Here is a 6,817-nt window from a genome sequence, read left to right on the forward strand (position 1 = left end):
TCCCCCATCCAACCAGTGGGCTCTTACAGCTCAACAACAACAAGTCACAACTAGTGACTGGATCTTGGATTCGGGGGCGTCTTCCCACCTCACCGCCGACCACCACAACTTACAGCAATCGACGCCTTACAACGGTCTCGACACAATTTCCATCGCAAACGGGAGTAACCTTTCCATTCAGAACTCGGGACAAGGCATTCTACCCCTGCCCGAGTCCAACAGTAAGCTTCACTTGAAAAACATTTTTCATGTTCCAAACATTTCCCATAACCTGTTATCTGTATCCAAACTAACCTCCGGCAACAACATTTCTATTTCTTTCATTGCTAACGAATTTGTGATTAAGAATCTTCAGGACAATCAAGTACTTCTCCGAGGTCCAATTCGCAATGGCCTATATCATATCAAAGCTCCTTCCACTCGTAAAGAAGCAGCTATGCACACGGTCCAGGCGAACAAGATCTCCTGGCACAACCGTCTCGGTCATCCGAATGCCCGCAAACTCAACAAACTGGCTACACTTGTTCCAGACATTTCTTCAACTTCCTTAAAGCACATTTGCATTTCTTGTCATATTTCCAAAAGTCATAAACAATCTTTCTTTCGTAGCATTTCTGTGTGTAATAAACCTTTCCAGTTCGTCCATTCAGACGTCTGGGGACCGGCTCCAGCCACTTCACTAAACGGTTTTCGTTTCTATGTAATCTTCGTAGACGATTATACTAGATTTACATGGCTGTATCTTCTCTTTACCAAAGATGAAGTATGTTCTAAATTTCAAAACTTTTGCGCATTAATTAAAAATAAATTCAATACCAGCATTCAAACGTTAAGGACCGACGGCGGCGGAGAATTCACAAGCCACACCATCCGGAACTACCTGGCTCAAACAAGGTATTACGCACCACATCAGCTGTCCCCATACACCCGAACAGAATGGTACCGCAGAGAGGAAGCATCGTCATTTGCTGGATCTCACCCGCACTCTGCTCCACGTCACAAATCTCCCAAATTCGTTTTGGGCAAAAACTGTATCTACAGCAAATTATCTCATCAATCGGCTTCCGTCAGCGGCAATCAAGGATCAAATTTCGTATAATCTTCTTTACGGCAGTCCTGCATCATACGCACACCTATGCACCTTCGGCTGTCTTTGCTTCCCATGGACAAAACAATACACTCAAACCAAACTCTCTCCCCGCTCGAAGGCCTGCGTCTTCGTTGGGTACTCAACTCAACACAAAGGATATCGATGCCTTGACTTCGCTAACCAAAAGTTGTACATATCAAGGCACGTGATCTTTCACGAACACATATTTCCCTATGCGAAGTCGATCACAAATCAACCAAATGAAGCCACGCATCAGCATTACTCACCTCTGCTGTTAGTTCCGACCTCCACCCTCACAACTCGAACAGAGAACGTTCCTCACAACAAGACATTGCCAACTCCTCCGCAGCACGTCACAAATACCATTCCGATGAGCAATCCCGCTCCAGCCATCTCCAATCCACCGCCGGCGACAAGCGATCCCCTCGCCTCTCTTCCCGCATCTACCACCAACAGGCATCATATGCAAACACGACTACGCTCAGGTATCTCCAAACCAAAACCAATCTTCACACTAACTGCAATTCCCTCCGAGCATTCCACTCCGACATCCTACAACGAGGCTGCTAAGCATAAGCACCGGGGATCGGCAATGTTGGCCGAATTTCGAGCACTACAAACCCAAGGCACCTGGATACTGGTTCTCGCACCGATCGACAAACCGATCCTAGGTAGCAAATGGACCTTCAAGAAAAAGCTTAACCCAGACAGCCAAGTCCTCCAATACAAAGCCCGTCTGGTCGCACAAGGCTGCTCTCAAGAATTCGGAATAAACTTCACAGAGACATTCAGTCCCGTCGCAAAAATGGTAACAATTCGTATGCTTATCACTCTCTCCTTAACGCATAACTGGCTTATAAAACAGTTAGACATATCGAACGCTTTTCTTCAAGGCGACCTACTGGAGGAGGTTTACATGAAACAGTCGAGAGGTTTCGAAGATGTCATCCATCTGAAACACGTATGCCAGCTGAGGAAATCCATATACGGCTTAAAACAGTCTAACAGTCTCCGCGGCAGTGGTTTCACAAACTCACCACGTTTTTACAAACTTTGGGCTTCAAATTCAGCTCAGCCGACCCCTCCCTACTACATTTCAATCACAACAACACACGGATGTTCGTTCTCATATACGTCGACGACATCTTGATCACCGGCAACAACACAGCCAAGATAGACAAAACTCTGTGCAGCCTCCGATCAGCATTCAAATTAAAGAAGTTAGGAGACATTTCCCTGTATCTCGGAATCCAGATGATCAAAAATTCATACGGCTATTTCCTCTCTCAATCACATTACGCACAAACAATTCTCACCAATGCAGGTCGATGACTGCAAGCCGGCACCATCTCCTTCGTCAGCTCACACCTCTCCAACTCTCAATGACTCTCCGTTCACCGATCCAACTCTGTTTCGGAAGCTGGCAGAATCTCTTCAGTATCTATCCATTACCAGACCAGATATTGCCTTCGCAACAAACACCATTTGTCAGCAGATGCATCATCCCCGTCAAAGCGACTATCAGGCACTCAAATGCTTGTTACGATACATCAAAGGAACACTGGAATACGGTCTCCCGATCAAGAACGGTCCTACTCAGCTTAGGTGCTACACAGACGCTGACTGGGCGGCAAATCACATTGATCGGAAGTCGATCTCAGGTTTCTGCACATTTCTCGGACCCAATCTAATCTCATGGTCCGTTAAGAAACAAAATACCGTCGCAAGATCATCCACAGAAGCGGAGTATCGGGCACTCTCCGCAGCTACATCGAACGTTCTATGGCTCCGACGGCTAGCCTCTGATCTCGGCATACCCCAGACAGATCCTACAACGATACACTGTGATAACATCTCAGCGATAGCCCTCGCTAAGAATCCCGTTTTTCACGCTCGTACAAAACACATCGAAATCGACCATCACTTCATCAGTGGTCATCTTCAAAACGAGAACATTCGTATCGTTCACCTCGGCTCACTGGATCAAATAGCAGACATTCTCACAAAATCGCTTCCCATAAAACGCTTCTTGGACCTACGATCCAAATTGACCATTCGTCCACCGAATGATCAATTTGAGGGGGCCTGTTAAGACACATGACGTGTCCGGTCTAGAAGCTTCTCTATTATGTTCAAAACCTATATATAAGCTGTAATCTGTAATACCTGACATTAATAAGATTTCACATTTCATTTCTCTATCTTTAAGCTCTCTCCGATTTCTTGTCTCTCGATCTCAACTATTCTCACAGAAACACTGAATCAGGCCACAGAAGGACAGAACGAACTTTTCCTTTATTCGCAAGCCGCCAAATCTGGAAGATCGCTACACACGCGAAACCTGCCCAGCAATTTTGGCTTGCTTAGCTGCGAACTTTTTCCGTAGCGAAAAAATAAATAAATAAGACGACTTTTCCCTTATCCACGCAATCTTCTTCCCTTGACCTCCATTGCACCTCAGGTTGACTTTAAGGGAAGAGAGAGAGAGAGAGAGAGCACGCGTCCAGCGAGCAAGTTGGTTGGCTCAATAACAATAATGGCGGGTGATGAAAGCAAGACCGAGTGATGGATTTTTTGTAGTCTTCCAGCTGTTATCTAGATGGTCTTTTCGTAAGAAAGAAGATAACAGAAAATAAATTAAAATTTGAAAAAATTAAGGTTGGAAAAAAAAAATTAAAATGGAGGCCAGAGGGTAGAATTCAGTCATGGCAAGTTCAGGTCTGGACCACGCATGGCTCTTTTTTTTTTAATTACCGAAGCGGAATCTAAGACTAGGTCTAAATGCATCCAGCTTAAACGTCCTTAATCTATATTCATAATTTTTAATTCATACCCGGCTCCTTTAAAATTTTATTTTATTTGAATTGGCACATATTTGATATATTTTATTATTATTATATGTCAGAGATAAAAATATAAAGTTTAATATCTTAGTTTTATACAAAGATTAGCACGTAGATAAAAGTGGATTTGTGAGAGATATTAAAGATTTTATATAGAATACTCAGAAAGAAAAAAATAAAATAAAATTTCACCTCACATAGCTAAAATGATTTCATTAGTGTTTATAATTGATTATAAATGACAGACTCTATTAGAGGAAGGCGTTAGTAAAATAGGTTAAACATACAACACATAGAACGTATTATGTGGTGGAAGTTAGGAATGCCCAGTGGTATCGGAGTTATCTTCAAAATATTATTTGCTTTATAGTTGTTTGTACTCTTTTGAGGATGAGAGAATAAAGACCTGCAAGAAATCAAAAATAAATTCTAATATTGATGTTAGGAGTCAGAGTTGTTATTAGCAACATCATCTATCTTATAGGCAATAACATACATTAATTTTGTTGGTGATAATAGGTAACAAAGTTAATGGACGTTGAAGTAGCAAGACAACATTGGTTCAAAAGCTGTAGTAGTATGATAATGGTTGGATGACTATAGTTGGGTGATGGACAGAAGAGGGTCTTAGTCAAGCAACGATGATTGGAAAGAGCATAGTTGTGTGATGGTGGTCAGGGGATCAAAGTTGTTGATAATGGTTACAAGGTTGCAATTGAGCAATGTTGTCCAGAGGACTGTAGTGAGGTGATGATTGTTTAAGAATCGTAATTGGGAAAATGAGATTAGGGGATCATTGTTGAACGATAATATGCATGAGATCGTAGTCAGACAATGATGGGTAAATGATTGTAGTTGGGTTATATTGGTCGAAGAACCGCAGTTTGCTGATATTGGTCAGATAATCATAGTTGAGTGATAATGATCAAATGATCATAATTAGATATCATGATTGGAGGACTTCAACTGAGCAACGTAATTGGAAGGACTATTTTTTTGGCGATGAATGTCAAAGGATCGAAATGGAGTGACGGTGGTTATAGGAATGAAATCAAACATTGGTGATCAAAAGATCATAGTTGAGCAATGGTGGTCTGACGACATTGGTTGTGCAATGGTTTGATGTTGGCAATTGAGCAATAATTCAAGGGCAATCGGGTGGTGTTTCGATGATGCAATTGAGCAGTTGCCCAACATTATTAGTCATGTGATGGTTTGACCTCGATTGTTTTAATGAGTTAGTCAAGTGATGGACTGATGATGGTAGTCAAACAATGATTTGACAACAATAACTAGAAGATGGACGGGTAATGATGCTTGGATGGAGTTCCAATATTCATAGAACATTAGAGTTCTATTGACTCTCAAACGGTCCTCTCTCTTTCCCATTCATGTAAAGAGTGGGTATAAAATTTTAGATTGGGATGCTTCTAAAATATATAGAGAAAATTCAAAATACTCTATTTAATATCACGTATTAATTCTTTTGATTATAAATAGAGAGTTCTTTTTATATTTAAGTGTATGTTGTAAAAATTAAGAAAATTAAAGCTCATTGGATTCATATCGTTGTGACGATCAATTTGATCATAAACATGATAAATTTGAAAACCATTTGAACATTCATACAAGCTTTTAATTATGCTTCAATTGCTTGATCCATGCTTATTTAAACTCAAGTCGTATCACTTTTGTCATTAATTGTTAATTGATTCATCTCATTGAAACGTTTAGTTTGACTATTAATTTATTAAGATCAAAATTTAGATGAATCTAAATTTAATTTTAAAAGTTTTTAATTTAAATATGCCTCAAGATTTGTACTCAATCAAAGAAATTTTTGATGACATCAATTAGAAACAATTAAAGAGTCTAATTGTATGCTCAAAATCTGTTCAAGCTAAACTTAGATTAACTTGGCTGATTAGGAGTCCATACAGTGAGTCCTCTGAACAAAAGTAGCTAAAAGACAATCCTTAATCAGAAACTTTTAATAGGTCCGGTGTAAGGACGTAGAGGAACGTTCGGTCGGAAGCAAAATACCTCCAAAAAACTCGGTATTTGCTCGGTATTGCTAGGTATTATTTGATAATAACGAGGAATACCGCTCTGTGACGACCAATACCGAGTTATACCGAGCAATACCGAGTTGTACCGAGTTTTTTCTAGGAAAAACTCGGTACAACTTTTGTACAACTCGATATTACTCGGTATAGCTCGGTATAACTCGGTATGGGATCTTCACGTGAAGGTATTCCTCTTTATTATTTGATATTACTCGGTATTTCTCATTTTTTGACGCGATTTGGCCTCCGACCGGACGTTCCTCTACGTCCAGTCGGAGGACGTAATAATTGTTCCTTAATTAGCCCCAAAATTGACCAAACCAAATGACGTCACCACCACAAAAAAATTCCAAGGCTAACATAGCGCCAAGTCACCAAAGCAACTCGTTTACCTATTCATCTCTCATTTCAATTAAATTAATTTAAACATAAATCTAATAATTTTAAAATCCCGTTATAATACCAAAAAAAAAAAAATCACTTCATTAATATCTGCCTCCTATTTCGTGATGCCATAAAGTAGTATATGATTTTTAGAATAACAAAAAATGTTGAAGTAAACTAATTACATAATCCAATCGACAGAATAAAAAAGATTATTATCTCGTACGGATTGTATTTTTAAAATAGTTTTTTTATTAATAAAAAATAATGCAAGCCAAAATAATCAAACCACTTGCACCGCAATCCGCGACTTGTCAAGTTTGTTGTGTTGGTGGATCAAACAGAAGTCAAAGAGGCGGCCCAGCTAACCTAACAAGGGTTTTCCCTAATAAAGCCAGCCTAATTAAGCATTT

Source organism: Dendrobium catenatum, unplaced genomic scaffold (assembly GCF_001605985.2).
Source record: "Dendrobium catenatum unplaced genomic scaffold, ASM160598v2 fragScaff_scaffold_1297, whole genome shotgun sequence".
Lineage (NCBI taxonomy): Eukaryota > Viridiplantae > Streptophyta > Magnoliopsida > Asparagales > Orchidaceae > Dendrobium > Dendrobium catenatum.